Source organism: Heterocephalus glaber, unplaced genomic scaffold (genome assembly GCF_053883595.1).
Source record: "Heterocephalus glaber isolate CG9 unplaced genomic scaffold, H.glaber_assembly_v1.0 deba00001481, whole genome shotgun sequence".
NCBI lineage: Eukaryota > Metazoa > Chordata > Mammalia > Rodentia > Bathyergidae > Heterocephalus > Heterocephalus glaber.
Window position 1 is genome coordinate 44,524,356 of NW_028258317.1, and position 19,800 is coordinate 44,544,155.

The 19,800-nt window shown below is 36.9% G+C and overlaps 1 protein-coding gene across 12 annotated transcripts in view; it reads right to left on the bottom strand.

Moving 5' to 3' along the window:
• Positions 1-19,800, bottom strand: part of Kdm4c (lysine demethylase 4C) — a 453,670-nt gene that overhangs the window by 179,113 nt on the left and 254,757 nt on the right. The gene's annotated exons all lie outside the window — the stretch shown is intronic.

Consider the following 19,800-nt stretch of genomic DNA (forward strand, 5'->3'; position numbering starts at 1 on the left):
TCTTTTATTTGTTCTGTATGATGTTTGAAAGGGTCAAATGTCTTAGGCAAGCTTTTCTGTTACTAAGAAACAGTAGAGATTAACTCCACAAACATACCACTTTAAAAATCTTACAGCACACCAGAAAAATACATGAAAAACATGGTATGTTAAAAGAAAAAAACTTCCCTTGCTCACAGCAGAGCACAGTATATTTCAGAGCAACCAGCAGCAACCACATTGTGCTTCATGTCTAGAGCTGTGACACAGCCTAAAATTCCTTACCAGTAGCTGTCACAGTCTGGGAAAAATTACTGCAGAGCAATGTCCTCAGCTCCAAAGCACTGAGAACCACTGTGTTCTAGCCCATGCTGTGTTGACTTACCTGTTCTACAAAAAGTCAAATCAGATGGAAACAAAAATGGGGAAGGTTGAATAAAAGGAATGATCTTGTTTCCATGACAGTGGTATTATCAGCATCATTAGCAGTGGCAGTGGCACTGTTGCTGTTACAGTGAAAAATGCATGGCACTCAGCCAGGGGCAGAGTGTTTGAAAATAAAAGGTAGGACTCTTTGCCTGTATTTACAATACAGTAATTTGCCACTAAATATAAACTGGATCCATATCAATTGCTCTGCACTACACAACATAAGACATAGCATGGAGACTAAGAGTTGACAAATGAAAGATTGGAATTGAAAGTTGACCAGAAAATTTAAGTACCATTAAGTCCTAAACTCTTAACCTAACATCTCCTACACATATTAAGTATGAATTTTTTAAAAAGTTGGGTGTGTATATACTCCCAGCACTCTGGGAGGCTGAAGCAGGAGGATCTCAAGTTTGAGTCCAGCCTGGGCAACTTAGTGAGACACTGTCTGAAAATAAAAAGGGCTCAGTGCAAAGGCCCCTGGTTCAATCTCCAGTACAAAGAGGGGGGAAAAACAGCATAGGAATGAAAAAACATTGGCTTATACATAAGTTTACTGCACCACTTGCTTTATTCAAAGAAATGAAAACACACAAGATAACAGAAGCTCTAATCGTTCAAAAATTAATATGAAGAATTCTCAAACCTTCCAATTCCTAAGGTCTAAAGATAATGATGAAGCAGAGGAGAGTTCCTAACAGTGGGGTCAGGGTGGAGGTTGGTGTGGCCAGAGCTGTGCCAGCCTCTCCTCTTCCATTCCTATTGCAAGGCTTGGCCTGTGATAGACGGATATAATCAAGACTATCTTCAAACTTTCTCAATGATGCCCTGGAAGAGGACTCTGCTCTACACCTGTCTTTGGCCAAAGATGAAGCTGGAGTCTTCTGTGGGGGATTATATGACCAAAGCAGGCTGTAAGCAGGCCAAGCTGTATAGAGTTAACCCTGCAATTGGCTTATTTTAGGAAGTGAGTCTGACCAAAGCATATGAGATAATACAGCCAGGGTCAGAGTGACTCTTACTCAAATTCTGTTCCCAGCCTAACACAAGAATGCTTTATCTCTTCTTTTATCAGCCTTGCCTCCATCAGCAAAGTATCCCTAGCAACCACACGTCATGTACCTGCTTTACCTCAACCTAACAATGACTGTGTCACCAATAAATAGCAATGGTTCTAGCTGGTCAGAGCCTTTGCTTGCTCAAGCACTGGTCATCCCAGTTCCCCATCTTTGTCTTTTTAAATTATGTCTTTATGTCTTTCTTCTTGCCATGCATTGTAACACCAAGCAGGAGATCAAGATCCACTGCAGTGGTCTCCAGTAGTCTTCTGCCATCATTATGTCTTCTACCACCACTAGGTAATCCTGAATATTAAAAGCATAGTGGCAGCAACAGTGTGCAGCAGTAAGAAAAGAGACCTGGGAGTCCAGAGACCTAGCACTGGATGCAAATTCTTTGATACAGGACAGAACAGATTCTCACATGGAGATGACTACTTCTTCTACTTCAAGGTTTACTTCTTTTTTTTCAAGATTAAAAACTCAATGTAAAACTTTTTTAAATTTTAAAGTGATACACTTCTCTGAAAACTCTCTGTAATGAAAAATGTATATGTTCTTATGTAATATCCACCCAATCATCTTATTTTCTTTTGAACTGTTTATCAAACTGATACTGCAATCTTTTTCTCTCTCTCTCTTTTTTTTTTGGTACTGGGGATCGAACTCGGGACCTTGCACTTGCGAGGCAGGCACAGGAACCACTGAGCTAAATCCCCAGCCCAGATGCTGCAATCTTTTTGGGGGCAAGGAGCCAATCCTAAGTATGGTGATGGCTATTTAGATTTTAATAAAGCTTGAAAGTAAAATATATTGGTAAAGTAAATCTTTGAATGTAAGTATTTTATCATGCTGAAATTTCATCAAACTCTTCATTCTTCCCTATCTCCAAGAACTCATGCCTTTGAGCTCTGCTACTACAGAAGCACTGACTAACCCTGACCCTGCCTTTCCCAGATTTATGATATTCATATAACTAGAAACTACAACGCTTTAGGGATCCAACAAAGTTCTAGGAGAGGAGGGGCCAGGAGTCCCTTCAAGATATCTCAATACTCAAATCACATGATTCAAATACAAATTCCCCTATTTCACTCCCAAACATCATCTTCTATTCCTCTACCTGGTTCCTTTCAAAGTATCTTTATTCACTGTTTTCAAACATACCTTGCATCTTCCAATACCTAGAATAAGGAAGGTGGGTTTTTTTCCACTGTGGCTTTTAAAATTTTTTTGATCACTTGGCATCATTATGCCTATGAATTTCCCAATTTCCCCATTTACTCCCTTCTACAACTGTAGCTGACTACTTGACTTCTAAATATTGTCTTCTAAATATTTCAAAAATATTTTACTGCAACCACTTGTAAATAATTACTTCACAACTTGACACATTTCATAATTCTATGTAAAGAAATTTTTTGTTATATTTCATAAGTTTTGGGATGTTGGGTTTCTATTTTTGTCAAGATATTTTTCAATGTCCCTTTTTTTTTTAAGTTCTTTTATTGGTACATTTTAGGTATAAAATTCATTTACATTTATCATTGGGTTTTTGTACCTGTACATGATGTATCTTGGTTCTTTTTTTTTTTTTCCCCATTACCTGTGCACCCTTCACCCCCTCTGCCTTTCCCTATTTACAAAGATTTCATTTCCATTTTTTTTCTTTTCTCATAGTTTTTTCTTTCCCTCTTTTCCTTTCCCCTTCCCCTCCCTTCACGCCTTCGTCTTTGGACCTTTTTTCCTATTTCAAATTATCGATTATTCATTTTAAGCATTTTAACCCTTGTTTACACTATCAGTTTCTCACACTAGTGAAACTATTTAGTATTTACACATGTATGTCCTATTTATTTCACTTAAGAGTATGGCCTCGATATGCATCCATTTAGCTATAAATGACTCTAGCTTTCCATTCTTTATGGCTGTGTAGTACTCAATTTTATTAAAAAAACACATTTTCTTTATCCAGTTTCCAGTTGATGGGCACTTGGGCTGCTTCCAAGCTTTAGCTATTACAAACTGTGCCGCTATGAATATGGTTGCACATATATCACTGTGGTATGATTCTTTTAATTCTTTTGGGAAGATACCCAGCAGGGGAATAGCTGGGTCAAATCGGACCTGTAGTCCTAGTTCTTTGAGGTATCTCCACACTGATTTCCACAGTGGTTGCACCAGTCTGCACTCCCAACAGCAATAGAGAAGGGTTCCTTTCTCCCCACAACCCCACCAGCATTTGTTATTTGTTGATTTCTTGATAGCAGCCATTCTTTCTGGGGAGAGGTGGAATCTCAGTGTTGTTTTCATCTGCATCTCTCGAATGACCAGTGATGTTGAACATTTTTTCATATATTTGTTAGCTGCTTTTACTTCCTTGTCTGAGAAATGTCTGTTCATTTCAGATGCCCATTTTTGAATTGGGCCTTTGAATTTGGGGGGGTCTGATTTTTTCAATTCTTTATATATTCTAGATAGTAGTCCTCTGTCTGAGGTACAGCTGCTAAAATTTTTTTCCTATATTGTAGGTTGTCTGTTAGCTCTGTTGGTGGTTTCTTTTGCAGTGCAGAAGCTTTTTAATAAGATGAGATCCCAGTTGTTGATTCTTTCTGCTAGTTCCCGTGCTACTGAGGTTTTGTTCATGAACTCTTTTCCTATGCCTATGTCTTCAAGAGTTCTACCTAACTTATCTTCCAGCAAGTTTAGTGGTGTTTCTATCTTAATATTTATATCTTTAATCCACTTCAATCTTAGTTTAGTGCATGGTGATAGGTATGGGTCTAGTTTCAATCTTTAGCAGATTGAAATCCAGTTTTTCCAACACCATTTATTAAACAGGCTATCTTTCCTCCAATGATGGTGATTGGCTCCTTTGTCAAAGATGAGGTGCCTGAGCATGTCTGGAGTTGTTTCTGTATCTTCTAATCTATTCCACTGATCCTCAGGTCTGTTGCTTTGCCAGTACCATACTGATTTTATCACAGTAGCTTTGTAGTACAGTTTCAAGTTGGGGATTGTGATACCCCCAGCCATGCCTCTGTTGCTTAGAATTGCTTTAGCTATTCTAGGTCTCTTATGGTTCCAAATTAATTTTTGGATTATTTTCTCTAGTTCTGTGAAGTATATTGTTAGAATTTCAATTGGCACTGCATTGAATCTATACAGTAGTTTTGGAAGTATGGCCATTTTCACTATATTGATTCTTCCTACCCAGGAGCAAGGGATGTCTTTCCATTTTCTTATATCCTCTTCAATCTCTTTTTTCAGAGTGCTGTAGTTTTCAGTGTAGAGGTCTTTTGCTTCCTTTGTTAGATTGATTCCTAGATATTTCCTTTTTTGGATGCTATTGTAAAAGGAATTGTTTCCCTAATTTCTCTCTCAGTGAGTCTGTTATTTGTGTACAAGAAGGCTATTGTTTTTTGAGGGTTGACCTTGTATCCAGCTACTCTACTGAATCTGTCAATTAAGTCTAGAAGTCTTTTGGTGGAGTTTTTTGGGTCTTCTATGTAAAGTATCATATAGTCAGCAAATAATGACAGTTTAACTTCTTCCTTTCCTATCTTTATTCCTTTTATTTCTTTCTCTTTTCTAATTGCTGGGGCTAATGTTTCCAGAACTATATTGAACAGGAGTGGTGATAGTGGGCATCCTTGTCTTGTTCCTGATTTTAGCGTGAAAGTTTTCAGTTTTTGACCATTTAGTATGATGTTGGCTGTTGGTTTTTCATAGATAGCCTTAATCAGGTTAAGATAAAGACCTTCTATTCCAATTTTCTGTAGGGTTTTTATCATGAATGGGTGATGGATTTTGTCAAATGCTTTTTCTGCATCTATTGAGATGATCATATGGTTTTTGTCCTTGACTCTGTTAATATGGTGTATTACATTTATTGATTTATAAATGTTGAACCATCCTTGCATCCCTGGGATAAATCCAACTTGGTCAGGGTGTATGATCTTCTTGATGACCCTCTGTATTCTGTTTGCCAGTATCTTGTTGAGGATTTTTGCATCTATGTTCATTAGAGAGATTGGCTTGTAGTTCTCTTTTTGGGTTGGGTCTTTCCCTGGTTTTGGAATCAAAGTAACACTTGCTTCCAAGAATGAATTTGGAAGCCTTGCTTCCTTTGCAATTTCCTTGATGGGTTTAAAGAGTAATGGTGTTAGTTCTTCTTTAAATGTCTTGTAAAATTCAGCAGTGAAGCCATCCGGACCTGGGCTTTTCTTAGTTGGTAAATATTTTATTACATTTTCAATTTCACTCATTGTAATTGGGATGTTTAGAATTTCTATATCTTCTTCATTTAACTTTGGCAATTCATATGTATCTAGGAATCTGCCCATTTCTTCTCTGTTTTCCATTTTATTGGAGTAGAGGTTCTCGAAGTAGGTATTGATGAGCCTCTGGGTTTCTGTTGGATCTGTTGTGACTTCACCTTTTTCATTCTTAATTGCATGTATTTGTGCCTTTACTGTCCTTTTTTTGATAAGGTTGGCTAAAGGTTTATCAATTTTATTTATTCTTTCAAAAAAAACCAACTCTTGGCTTCACTGATTTTTTGTATCATTCTCTTAGTCTCCATTGCATTAATTTCTGCCCTAATCTTTATAATTTCCTCTCTTGTACGAGCTTTGGATTCATTATGCTCTTCTTTTTCTAGGAGCTTGAGGTTCTGCATCAGGTTATCTGAGTTTTCTCTGTTTTCCTAATATGAGCATTCAGTGCTATGAATTTTCCACGTAGAATTGCTTTCACTGTGTCCCATAAATTCCTGTATGTTGTACTGGCATTTTCATTTACTCGTAGAAACTGTTTAATTTCTTCTTTAATTACTCCTGTAATGTCCCTTTTAATATCTTCTTTGATCTATTGGTTGCTCAGGAGCATGCTGTTTAATTTCCACATATGTGAATTTTCAAAAAGTACCTCCCATTACTTATTTCTAGTTTCATACCATAGTAATCAGAAAATATGCTTTCTACAACTTTGATCATTTCTTCTGCTTGAACGCACCTGCTACTAAAGCACTTCACGGAATTATTTTGTACAGTCGTTGTGTTTAACTCCACCATGTATGTTTGGCTCTGTTTTATGATTACTACTTCTTTGATGGAATACTAATTTTATGTATTGTTTTCCTGATTATTTGTCTATCTGAATTCTCTCATAGTTCACTGAGGTACTTAAGATGATTACTGTGACTTCTTTGTCAGGCAGTTTGGAAATCTCTATTTCTTTAAAGTTGGTTATTGGTACTTTATTTCTTCCTTTGGTGGTATAATGATGCCTTTGTATTTCATAATTCTTGTGGCCATGAAGTGGTATCTGTGCATTAAATATAAGGCACATAATAATAAGCAGTGGTCTATTCCACTCTTATTGATCAGCTTTGCAGCAAAAGCCCATCACCCATCAGCCTGTCCACAGATTTGGGCAGGTTGACTAGTGGTCTGCAGATGGGCCCGTGGTCAGAAATTCTGGACATGTGAACTGACCCAGTACCTAGGTTTGTGGGATGGGGTTTACAGTATAGGTCCACCTCAGTGGACCTAGAATTTGGGTCTAATGAATCATGCCCATATGCTGTGTGCCCAAGAGCCCACCTAGTGCCAGAATCCATGCAGCTTTTTTTTTTTTTTTAATTTCTGTACTACCTGGTGGTGCTGTAATTTCCCACTTGGCTTCCTAAGTACTTGTGACAATACTGCCATCTATCAATAATTACTCAAATTGATATTTGTGCTAAGGGACTAGTGCTAGAGACTATATCAGGGATGGCAAGCTTTTTAGAGCTTTCAATGATACAAACAGCACACTGCAGCACACATGCTGCAGTTCACCAACACTGTCCTACACAGTAAGTCTCCAATTTACCAATGAGTTCCATTCTGGGAGAACATTCATAAGTTGGATTTGTTCATAATCCAACAAAGTGAGTCTTATACAGTACACCTGTGAATCTTATATAGTACACCTGTGAAAGTTCCCAACTCAAATGTTCATAAAAGTTCCCAACTCAAATGTTCATAAGTCAGGGGGTTATTGTACCATCATCTGGTTGATATCCCCCACTATTTTTATGAAAATAAATATAACTCTTTATGCATCTATTATTGCTACATTTAAATGACTTACTATACTTTTGAATTTTTCCTGTTTCAATTTCCAGGAGGTAAATCAATTAGATAAACCCACAAAGAGAAAAGAAATTTCTTTGTGATCTCAAAATATCTGAGAGGATAAGAGTTCCTGAAAATGAAAAGATTGAGAATCAATTATATTTACAGGCAGATTTGCATCCAAAAGTTATTAGCATTACACAGTCACTGCTGATAGTATAGACCTAAAAAAACCTGCTGACTGCTGCTGCACCCACGCAAGAATTTCCTAAACAGCTTTAATAACCAACCTGAGAACCTTAAACAAAAACAAAACAAGAGACAACACTTCAAGAAGGCTTCCTCTCCTCTTCGTTCTTTCTTTGGTTCTTCATTGATGAACCTCTCACTCTATAGTGGAAACTTCCAAAATTGTCAAAACACTGTCAAAACCCTGTAGCAGGTAATGTACAGCCAAAAAAGGAGCATTGAAACCAAATTCCAAGCAGTTCCTAAAATCTGTACACGTACTTCTGAACTCACACACGAAGGTCGTAATACAGCTTCAGACTGCACACTGTCAGCAACTTTGTGCTAACAAGGAAAATAAAGCACTGGCTTCAGCAGCCATCCGATGAAATGTAGTGAGTCCCCAAACTAATAGTACTGTGGTACTAAAGATAGTATCTTTAGTAAATGTATCAAAGTGACTGCCATACCAGCAGCATTTTCAATAGCTGTCTGAAATTATGTGCCATTATCACTAAAATACAGTAAGTTATTTCATTTTATGAAAGAATTTCACAAAAGAGTAATCAGCAAACTTCTGGATAATGCACACAATGAAATGAAACTATTGTTTTATAGTAGCATTAAAAATATTCTTTCTGACAAATACCTATGAAACTAAACAAAGGATTTTTGTCTTATTGCTGATATTTAATTACCAAGTGTGAGAGTCGGTGTCACCTCTGACGTCGATGTAGTGACTCCATCAGGGACACACAGGCCTGGGGAGACTTAATGGCACAGGGCATTCGATGGGCAGAGGGGGCCTCTTAACAAATTGGGAGCTCTAGGAAACCTAAAAACATTCTGGTTCTGAAAAGCTAGGCTTGCTGCAATTCACTGAGAATCTATGGATATTCTGAGAATTTTCTTAAAGATTTCTAATTTATTAATTTGCAGTGTTCCTACTATAATTAATGAAACTTCTCAAAGACCAGAGGCACACTGAGAAGGTGATCTTAGGGACTGTACACACATTTTTAATGATTAAATATTCACTTTTCACTACTTTCTACATAAATCAATTTATAGTGCTTTTCATATAAAAGTACACATACAGGTTATATAAGTAAAAAGTCATAATGAATATTTTAAAGTTTCAGTTCTACTGATACCAAACTACTGTAAAGTAAGCACAGCTGTAAGACTAGAGCTCCAATCTAACCTATTAGAACAAATTAAAATAATATTTCATACATTCTAGAGTCTTGGCTTTGGGTTAGTTATAATCTAAAATTCAGTTACTCCATCTGAAAAATAATTATGATTAACCAATTTACAGGGTTTCCAACAGATTGCAGGAAACAGCAGGCACAAAGCTGCAACACATTGGCATGCACAAGTTAGGGCTTCAATAAATGAAGGTTCATTTCCCCACTGGATCTCCAGCATAATCTTTGTAAAGGTCATGCAAAAAAATTACTTAAAATGTATGCCCTAAATACTAAACTCTTAAAATAACCATATAGACAGGAACAGTGAGAGAGTCAGTCTAGGAAGACACCCAGTTATCGCCCACATATTTGCCTCAAACAATTTATCCTTTCACAGAAAGAAAAATTCCTTTATTCTCCCATTCACTAAAAAACACACACACATACACACACTTAATATTGTTTATGATAATAAGAAAGATTAATGTCCTTACAAAATATCCAAAAGAAAGTATTCTCAAGGAAATACGCAAATAAATTTAACCATACCATGACCATATTAGGAAGACATTAAAAGGCTGAATTCAAAGATTAATGAAATATAATATATTTATATAACAAAATGTCATTATAATAACAGATGAAAAACCAAAAAATAAAACTGTATACAGAATGATGCCAATTCTATTAAAAAAAATTTTTAAGAGGGTTTATCCTGTTATCAAAATATCCAATCTCAAAAACTATAGTCAGAATAATATTAAGTGGGAATTGAACTGAGGGAAGCCCTACCTTAAAAATGATAAATTCACTCAATCTGTGTAAATTTTGTTAACTAAATGTAAGTGGATTTCTCTAAAGAAAAATATTTGGGCTATTTGTGGACAGCCTGATGCCAGGAAGTGCTGATGAAACTCGGCAGATGGGAGAAACCATTGACTCTGCTGCAGTGCAATCGCCCCTTGCCAGTCACCACAATGATTTTGCTGCTTGGGGTTATGTTCCAGTGGTGAGTTTTGGCTGGTACAGCACCATTCTCTGCTATGAAGAACAAGCAACATCTGCTATGTTTCAGGTACTTGAGCAAAATCTCAGCTGTGGGAGGCATTATATATGGTTTCAAACATCCTGGAGGAAACAAGGGGTAAGGGGGAAAGTGGAGATGAAAGAAGGAATGGGGCACTAAAAAAAAAATTTTTTTAAATAAAAATAATTCCAAACTACTGTTCCTGTACTGAATACACATGCACACTATATTTCAGTGATATTTTTAAATTGATAATTTTCAAAACTTTACAAAGGCCTATTTGAAAATATAAAAGAAAACATTACAATTTAGGTATAATTTTATATGAATTGGTGACACTGAAGAAAAACTAAATTCTGCATTATAGTTCTCTAACAGTGTAATAATAAATAATGGAGAATGCTACTGTTTCAGGGTTAAGGCACTTAAATCACATGGAGGGACATAGTTTTCTGTTTTGATCTGTTTGTTTGTTTGTTTTTGTTGCTTGGGGTTGAAACCCAGGGCTTCCAATACACTAAGCATTCACTGTATTACTGAGCTACATCCTCAGCCTTGTTACTTTTATTCTTTATTATCACGTATCAGTAACACAGATGTCAAAAACACTTTAAAAGGACACTTTTTTTTTTTTGGTAGCAGCAATCGAACTCGGGACCTTGCGCTTGCAAGGGCAGGTGCCAGAACCACTGAGCTAAATCCCCAGCCCTAAAAGGACACTTTTAAACTGATTCAATATTTGCTTTTTAAAAATCATTCCAAAGGACACACTTTCAAAAATTTTCTTACACAAAAATGTCGTGAGGTCACCCAGGTAGTCCACGCTGAGCACCGCAAAATTAAGTCATGAAAAATATCACTTAAGACAGATCATGGTAGGCTAGAGGCAGCCACAACCTCAAGACACTGGGAAAAAACTCACCAAGGCCCACAAGTACTGGGGAAGTGGGAGTTAGGGGAAGAGACACCACAAAACCCAACCCCACAGAGAGAAAGCTGAAGGAGAGACACACCAGGGCATTTCAATAGCAGGGTGTCTACAGAAAGGAATAGGGACACTTCTTGATCTGGGTACCACTTACAGCCCAGGTCCGGTGAACATACCACCTTGGTAACAGTTCAAATCCTCTAGGAGAAAAGTCAAGTGCAGCAGCAGCTGCTGGGCTGCCAATGGGAGCCCCACCTGGTGCCCTTATGTCCTAACTCCCCTCCACCTGGAAAAGGGAGACCAGAGAGCGAGACAACTCTGAGTGAGGACCACTGAGCCCCAGGGACACAGGAGAACAGGGCACAGTCCTGGAACATGGGAACCCAGAAGGAGGCATTCTTCATTTGCAGAGCTGATCTCACAATTAAAAAAAAATTGAAAGGAGAAGGGCTGTTAAACTGCAGAAAACATGTTTCAAAATATGGGATAATTTAGTGGTCAATAGATTTAAGACATTAATGTCTTCAGGGAAAAAGGATTGCCTACAAATTTAAATATATGAAAAGTAACATGATAATGTTGAGTTGTACAAAATAGGTTTTATACGGAAAAAATTTCAAGTACTTCAAAATAACACAATTATTTTAGTTTTCTGAAGAATGGAATGAGTCTTATATTTATATTATCAAAAGCTGTGCCTCCAATTCACAATAGCCACGATATGGAACTAGCCTCAGTGACCATCAACAGATGAATGGAATAAGAAACTATAGTATATATACACAATGGAACATTAGCCATGAGTTTTTGTCATATGCAAGAAGCATATTACCATGTTAAGTAAAATAAGCTAGATTGAAAAAGATAAATATTTCATGTCCTCCCTAATAAGTGAAATCTAAAAAAGATGACACAAAAGTAAAAGGAAGACTATTAGACAAGAGAAAGGGAAAGGGGGGCAGAGGCAGGGGGTGAAAGGGCAGGTAATGGGGGGGTGAATATGATCAAAATATATGCATTGAACTCCTCCCCAAAAATGTGAAGCTAGGGGAGGGCAAGGAAAAAGGGATGACAGGGTCTGAAAATGATCAGTATGTTATGTGCATAAACAAATCTGCCAAAATGAAACCCATTAAGTTTATAACCAATACACATTAATAAAAGATGTCAAACAAACATGCAAATATACATCTCACACTAGGATCCAAAGCAACACTCTCAAAAAGGGCAATTAAAATACATATTTATTACAACACTTTGTAAAAACATGTAACAAAACATGCATGAGGTCAAAGAATCAAGATCTTAAACATCATTTTACAATCCCATCTTTTGGCATATTCAGACACCTAATCATAAGATTTCTTGCCAATCACTGGTTAGAAAAGTTTCAAGATTATTTGTGAAAACCACAGAAATCAATCATGTAAAATAAATCAGAAAACTAGCATATTTCTTTCTAATTCAACCAAAACCTGACCGAGCCACTAGCATGAAAACAAGGCAGTTTTTTAAAATTTTTGTGCCTCATTGTTAAAGTCAATGCCAATGGGGCTTCCAATGGGATTAGTGACAGACAAATCAATCCAAAACAAAAAAAACTCAGCTATTATTACAAACGTAAGTGCTAAATAAAATATCAATTCGAGTCACAACAACATTTAATGGTTTGTATCTACACAATGCAAGAAAACAATGGCTGTAACCTATCAACAGATATTCCAAGTCAGTCTATTTAGTAATACTTAGACTTTGTTCTTTTACCACTTAAATGGACAGAAATATAACTGATTATTATGAAAGTATATTACCTCATTGTAATAAGGATAGAATACATAAGATCACTATTCAAAAATTAATAACATGAAACAACATTTGTTCTTCAATAATGGCACAGAAAAGGACTCTTTTACAGAAGGGAAAGACTTTATTATTTTCCTTTCCAATGAAAGGCAGTCATTGTGGGACATGGGATATCCTGTCATTATTTTTCATGAAATCAAAGAACCTTGGAGTTTGAAAGAAACTTTGGATCACTTATCCAAATCTTATTTCATCATTCAGATAAGTAAGCATCTGCAATTATACGACTGAGTTAGTTCTCCAAGGCCAGGTAGCCTTTAATAATCACAGCCAGGCCTTAGCCCACCTAACATAAAACACAGTCATGTGTCTATACCATGTGATAAAAAATCCTAATTCTAATCCAAGTAATGTGTTTTGCTGTGAGGGACAATCGGAAAGTGCCAAAGGACCAGTGACTGTGCTGAAAGAACGGGTAGTACACTGAGTGAATGACACAGGGCAGAGTGGATCAGAAAACATCAGAGGAAATTCCAGCAGACAACAAAGCCCTTATAAAGTGAAATGGGGGTATGGGGGCAGTTCCAGTCTTGGAAAAATTTGCTGAGGTCCACATTAGTAGTTAATTCAGTTATTAACAGGACTTCAAGAGAAAGAATATAAAACAGAGAAAACTATTTGGGGAAGTCATAAAATTTTGTCAGACTGAATTTCCTGATATTTAACTTACTTACACATGCTTAAATGTATACATTTTATTCTTCAAAACAACTGAAAGCCTAGGTTAAATCAAGAATGAGCTCAATTCCACGCTCCTAGGGCAGAGAAGGTGAGCCAGTTCCAGCACCTGGGAGTAGGCTCCCCCGCTGCCATTTCATGCTCCTAGGGCAGAGAAGGTGAGGCGCACAGGCAGCAGAAGCAACCCCCCCTTCTACCCCGGGGAAATGAGAAGACATGTAAACAAGCCTCAAAAACAGACTTCCAGATCACCTACAGCAACCCCAAAGGGAAACGAGATGGAACAATCTGATACTCAACCACCTGGACTACCTAAACTGGCAACAAAAGAGGATCTGGGAAAAATGAAATCAGAAATAATTACTCAGATAACAGCAAAGATTGTGCTCATAGTGCAAGAAATGACTAATAAACCTAGAGAGGACACAGATAAAAAAAATAGAGGATCTGAGGAACATGATGGAATCTCAACATAGGATACAAATGGAATTCATAAAACAGATGCAAATAGATTTCCAGGAGATTAAAAACTCCATTGAAAGTCTACACAGCAGAATGAACCAACGTGAGGATAGAGTTTTAGATATAGAAGATGAGATTGCAATTAGTGACCAGGAAAAGAAAAACTGCTTCAAAATTGTAAAGGAACATGAGAAATCAATCCAGCAGCTGCTAGACGATGCAAAGAAGAATAATATAAGACTGATTGGAGTCAATGAAGAAAGAAGAGAGAGTGCAGAAGAGATAAAAAAACTGTTCACAGAAGTGATGGCAGAAAACTCCCCAAGCAGGGGAAAGGAACTTGACATACAGATAAGTGAGGCATATAGGACTCCAGCTAGCCTTGATCAAAAAAAATCTACACATAGGCATATAATAGTTAGGATTCCAGAAACCCAACAGAAGGACAAAGTTCTACAAGCAGTGAGAGAAAAGAAACAACTCACATACAAAGGAAAGCCCATCAGAATCACAGCAGACTTCTCAATGCAAACCCTCAAGGCAAGAAGAGCTTGGAGTGATGTATTTCAAGCCCTAAAGGAAAACAGCCTCCAACCCAGACTGACGTACTCTGCAAAAACTGTCTTTCAAAATTGATGGAGAAATAAGACACTTTCATGATAAAGAGCTCCTCAGGAACTTCATGAATACCAAACCAGCACTCCAAAAAATTTTAGACAATACCCTAGGAAAAGACAATGAAGATCACAACCCCAGGAAGCCCAGCAGAATGAATCCGTTGGGGGTGACAAATTAAACGCAAAGGGGGAGAATCCAACAAAAAGAAAAAGTTATGACAAGGCTTTTAAAACTTTTGACTTCATCTCCCTAATGAGCATATAATTCAATCTTGTTATTGTACTGATTAGTATTTTTCTGATTCTAGTTGCACACTTTCCCTTGTGCTGTACTGGCTATTTACCATCTTCTTATGTCTACTTTTTAATTGGGTTGTCTATTAATGAGCTGTAAGAGTTCTTTATATATTCGGGTCATAGGTTATATGCATTGGAAATATGGTCTGTTTAAGGACTACTTTTCATTTTAATGATGTCATTTAAAGTTCTAAATTTCGATGGAATCTCATTGATCAATTTTTTTCTTGTTATACATCGTGTTTTCTGTATCCTAGGTAGTTCTTGCCTACCCTGAATTCATAAACATTTTCCCTTATAATTTCTTCTTAAAGTTTTATACTTTTAGGCTTTCATATTTAGGTTCATAGATCCTTTCAAGTTATTTTTATGTATGGAAATAAAGGGTTGAGGTTAATTTTTTATATACGGATACCAGGTGTTCTAGTGCCGTTTGCTGAAAACACTATGTCTTCCTCGGCTCTTGAATTGAATTCATATTCTATAAAATGCTAATGTTAAATAATCTTTCAAAACTCAGTGGACCATATATGTGTGGCTCTATTTCTACATTCTCTGTTTTATTCCAATGATCTATACGTCTTTCCTTACACCAACACTGCCTTGATTACTGTAGCTTTAGAAGAAGTCTTAAAATTAGGTACTACATGTGTTCCAACACTGGGTTTTTTTTCTCTTTTTTTTACTTTTCTAGGTCCTTTGTACTGCTATATAACTTTTAAATTTCAATATCCAATTCTTCATTTATACCAAGTATACACAGACCTGAATTTTTATGTATACCTTGTGTTTTCTAATCCTGCTAAATTCAAGTACAAGTTCTAGGGGCTCCTAGAGATTCCTTAGTATTTTCTCTGTAGATGATCATTTCATCTACATATAAATATTTTGCTTCTACCTTGCCAATCCTATCCTGATTGTGTCATTTTATTGCCAGACTGTTTTGGTTTGGGCCTATGTTTCAAAGTTTAATGGACAGATGAAGAGTAAGCATATCTGCTCTTGTTCCCCACCTTAAGGAGAAAGCATTGTATCTTCTCCATTCATATAAGGTGTTCTTGCCGGAAGTATGGAGTACATGTCTTTAATCTGTTGAGAAGGTTCTGTTCTATTTCTAGTCTCCTGATACCTTTTACCACGAACAGCTGTGGAATTTAGTCCAATACTTTTTCTCCAACTAGTGACAGGATCATATGGCTTTTTCCTTTCCTCTGTTAAAATGATGACTTTTGGGGGTGGATCTTCCAATGCTGAACCAACACTGCCATCCCTATAATAAAACCACTTTCTACATCCTGCCAGATCTGACTTCTAAATAGTTTGTTTTGTTAAACAAATTTCTATCTATGTTCATACCTTTTTCTTCTATTATCTTTATCCAGTTTTAGGATTAGCACAATGTTGATTTCCTAAAACGAGGGGAGAAGTGTTCCTTTTTTTTTTTCTGCTTTAAATGTTTGATATAATTTATCAGTTAAAATGTATATGACCCTGTTGTTGTCATACAGGTAGGTTTTCAAGCTAGGAATATACTTTCTTTAATAGGTGTTATTCAAATTTTATATTTCCTCCAGAGTTAGTTTCATTAATTTATCTTCCAAGGTACTTCTTAGAAGCTGTCAAATTTATTTCAAAAATCATTTTTGAAATATGCTTTCTATATCCTTTTAAATTCTGTAAAATCTGTGGTAATGTCTCCTAGGTCTTGATATTTTAATTTTTAAAATGTGTAACTGATATTGTGTAATAGCAAGTAAAGGTCTAAAGGAGCAGGGGAAGTGGGAGGGATAGGGGAAAGGAAAGAAGGGAAAAGAAAAAATATGAGAAAAGGAAAAAATGGAAACAAAGTCTTTGCAAATAGGGAAGGGTGGAGGGAGTGAAGGGAGGGCAGGGGAAGGGGAAAAAAAATAAGAACCAAGATACTCATGTAATGGTACAAGATTCCAATGATGTATGTAAATGTATTTTATACCTAAATTGTACCAATAAACTTAATGGGGGAAAAAAAAAGAAAATATATTCTTTTTAGATCACGAAAAAAAAAAAAGAATGAGCTCTAACTGAAGAAGCAATTTTCATCCCTGTATTTAAATATTTAATCAATTTCTAAATTAATTACAGTATTAATATAGACATATTTCCAAAAATAAATTACTGTTAGCCAGGGATTTAGCTCAGTGGTTCCGTCACCTGCCTCGCAAGCACAAACACCTGAGTCTGATCCCCAGTACCAAAAAAAAAAAAACAATAAAATAAAATAAATTACTGTAACATTGCCTGAAATACATTCTTAATGCAATCCTCTAGGCAACAGACATTACAGAGATAAGGATCAGGCCTAAGCTATCTTTAATTTCAAAGAGATGCATAACAGCTCATTACAGTACTGCACTTCCAAAAGCCATGACTGAGAATAAGTTATTCAGACAACTCAGACAAGAAGAATCAAAACTACTGTATAACCAGGACATCACTCTGCATCTTGCCAAGATTCAAACCTGTAGATGAGGTCACCTCTGTAAATGGGTAAACAAAGTTTAGATGGATACCTGCATCTTTCAATCTTTCCGTGTTAATTATTCTAGAAATCATAAAATTATAGTTGAAGAGTACTAAATAAAAATGTGGTCCAATGGTAATGAGCTTTTTTAAAAGTAGCTTTCAACATATTACCAAAAACTATTTCAGGGCATTCAAAATTCCCAAAGTCCATGGATGAACTGTATGTTCCGTGATCGTTCACAAACAAGGCTTACATTTCATATAGGAGGAAAATGAGGCCAAATAGAAGACGAGCCCAGTGTTAAAAACCATCAAAGCAGAAAACCAGAATTCCAGAGTTTTACTGATAGCTAATCAGACTCCTCTTCTAGGTACAAAACTGGTAGATGTCCTAGAGGCATTAACAACCAGGACACGCTCTGACAAGGAACAAAAGGTATAAATTTGAGCATCGTCCTAAGGCTAGGCATTCATTTTTAGGGTAAAATGCTCCCAACTCCAGGCTTTATAAAGTCCAGATAGGAAAGCTCATTTGTCCTCCGCCTTTGCCTACAGTCAGTTTTGGTTGTACCGTTTTATCTTCCCAAGTGTGCCCTGAAGTTGGGGTGTATCATTTGCTCAGAGTCAAATGCTGTGTATCCCAGGGATCACAGAGACTGGTTTTGATCACCCTGCCTCCACTCAAATCTCAACAAATAGCTGTGGTTCCAGAAACAGCCACAGCATGAGCTCTCCCTGGCCAGTCTGGGAGACACTTCTCTATGAATCCACTCTGGGTACCCGTCATTTCCTGAGAGCTCAGCAATCCTCCTTCTCTAGTTTCTCATTATCATATCAACAACACAACAGCAAGTATTTATTAAGACAAACAGTGTCCAGACTGCTTTACCCATATTTAGGCTTTTCATCCTCACACCGACTATGTGTTGCAGGTGCTGCTACAACTCCTTCTCTGTCCACAGGCATCCAAGCACGAAATATCACACAGCCGGTGGGTTGTGGAGTACACTGTTCAATTGTAGACACACAGAGATACTGTTCTTTTGCCTCCAAAGTGACATATAAAGGTGGTTGTTTGATTTTACCTATCTGTTAACTAGAAGGTCACCTGCAATCTAGTCATTTCCTGTCCCAAATTGACCTTATAATCTGGGAGGAGTCTCACACTCTAAGACAATGGCTACACCTGCAGGGTATCCGCAACATTTTAGCTTTGGGGAAGTTCTAGGGTTTGGCAGGGGAGTAAAGAAAATCCCAACTGTCAGGATACAAAACTGAAATGACTGACATTAAATACAAAAATTGTTTACATTTCCATAGCTATTTAAAACAGGGTATTTTTCAATACACATAAACATACAGAGAATATTTCCTGGACAAAGATTTCTATTTTTCTTATATTTGACAATATATAATATATTGAAGTAACTGAGTTTTCCTTAATGCTGATTTCAAGGCTTATGATCAACCCAACCAGGGCTACCCTGTTTTGGGATCCCAAGGAGAATGAAGCCACAGAGGTTACAGAGAGAAGTTCACTGTCAAGTGCTTGGAAAGGAGGCAAAGCAGAATGGAACAACAACGAAGCAGAATGGAAGTGATGAGCGGATATGAGAGAGCTAACGATACATGGAGTATTATATGGGCAGTAGAGGTAGACGATGAGAGGTGAGAAGTGTTTGAAAATGATTCCAAGAGGGAAAAGGTTATCCTACGTAAAATAATAGGTCGGGCAAATGCAAGGGGAAAAAAATGACAGGCAATATCCAGAATGGAAACAAAAAAAGCTGTCAGAATAGATAGAAAGGAGGATTCACGTAGGAGAGTGGAGGAAAATAAAGCTAGAGAGAGAAGTTGGCACTGTATAATGAATGGCCTCAAAGCTGCACTAAGGAATTAAGCACTTAACCTATGTGAGGGCCTTTGAGCAGGCATCCTTATCAACCAACAAAAAAGAAACATTACTACAGATTTCTGAGCTGGTGTCCCCCCGCCTCCCGGTGGTTTCTCCCTTCACTTTTAGTACCTTCTGAATCCAGAGAAAGTGTTGTTCACAGCAGCACAATTTGTAATAGCTAAAACTTGGAAGCGGCCCAAATGCCCATCACCTGGAGACTAGATAAAGAAAATGTGTTTTTATAAAATGGAGTACTACTCAGCCATAAAAAAGGAGAAATTAGAGACATTTACAGCTAAATGGATGCACAATGAGGTGATACTCTTTAAGTGAAATAAATAGGACACATGTGTAAATACCAAATAGTTTCTCTAGTGTGAGAGACTGAAAGTATAAATAAGGACTAAAAGGTATAATAGATAATGTGAAATAGGAAGAAAAGGGGCAAAGGGGAAGGGGACGTGGGAGGGGTAGGGAAAAGGAAAGAAGGGAATGCAATTAATATGAGAAAAAGAAA